The sequence below is a fragment of the Castor canadensis genome, chromosome 11, assembly GCF_047511655.1.
Source record: "Castor canadensis chromosome 11, mCasCan1.hap1v2, whole genome shotgun sequence".
In the NCBI taxonomy this organism is placed as follows: domain Eukaryota; kingdom Metazoa; phylum Chordata; class Mammalia; order Rodentia; family Castoridae; genus Castor; species Castor canadensis.
The window spans coordinates 7,195,943-7,197,260 of NC_133396.1; positions in this window are offsets into that span (position 1 = coordinate 7,195,943).

Sequence of the window (1,318 nt, forward strand, 5' to 3'; positions counted from 1 at the left end):
CCTCTAAGATAGGTTTCTCCACTGTGCCTCTGTGGACATTTTGGACAATACCATTCTTTGTGGTGGGGGCATCCTGTTGAGCGACATGCCTACCCAAAGCACCCTTTAAAAACTCTTGTATTAAGACACTTCCCTGCAGCCTCTGTTATCTCTTCTGTAGAGTAAGGGGCCAGGCGCAAGACCCTTACCCATTGTGTCAACCCAAAATGTCTGCGTACATTGTCAAATGTCCCATGGGGGCAAACTCAAGCCCATAGATAATTGCTGCTTTAAGAAGGAGGTTCTTACGGCAGCACAGGGTGGGCTGTGTCCTCATACAGTGAGGAGCCCGATGCTCCCTTAAACTCCCTCCTTCTGCTGCCTGGATGCAACACCAGGCAGGGAGCAGAAACCCAGCTGAACTCACTCCTTGTGCTGGGAGACCTGGGAACGTAGGTGTGTGGCATAATACAGGACCCCGATCCTATATCTCAGCTCTGTGCCCTGCTCCCATTAGACCCAGCAAGCCCTTCCTTCTGTCACCTGCCACTTTGGTGACATGCAGATTGAAAATGGAGATCAATCCTGGACTCTTGTGAAGGTCAAGCCCTCAGTACACATGACTGGTGACTATTGTTTCCACCAAAGTCTAGCCAGAGTTGGCAACTCGATGCCCCCCAACCCCTTTATAGCCTGAGTTCTTCCTCAACAAAATTCTTTTTTTTTTTTAATTTGGCATACTGGGATTCAAACTCAGGGCTTCACACTTACTAGAAAAGCACTCTACCACTTGAACCGCTCTGCCAGCCCTTTTTTGTGTTGATCCCTGCCTCCTAAGTAGCTAGGATTGCAGATGTGAGCCACAAGTGCCCAGTTTTATTTTTGTTTTTCTCTTGAGACAAAGTCTTGCTATGTAGCTAAGGTTGGCCTTGAACTCTAGCTCCTTCTGCCTCAGCCTCCCATATACTGGGATTACAGGTATGTGTCATCACGCCCAGCACAAAATTCTTAATATAGGCATTTTTTTGTGGGGGGGACTGGGGTTTGAACTCCAGGATTCACACTTGTTAGACAGGTGCTCTACCACTGAACCACTCTACCAGCCCTTTTGTGTTGGGTACTTTTAGGACAGGGTCTCACGAACTATTTGCCCAGGCTGACTTTGAACTGTGATCCCCCTGATCTCTGTCTCTGAGTAACTAGGATTACAAGCGTGAGCCACCAGTGCCTGGCAGAACAGGCATTTTTAAGGGGTGCTTTGGATCCCTGCCAAGATCAGCTGACAACCTCAGAATCAATGATGGTAGAAGTGCAAAGTAGGCTCTCAGGTGTCCTCTCC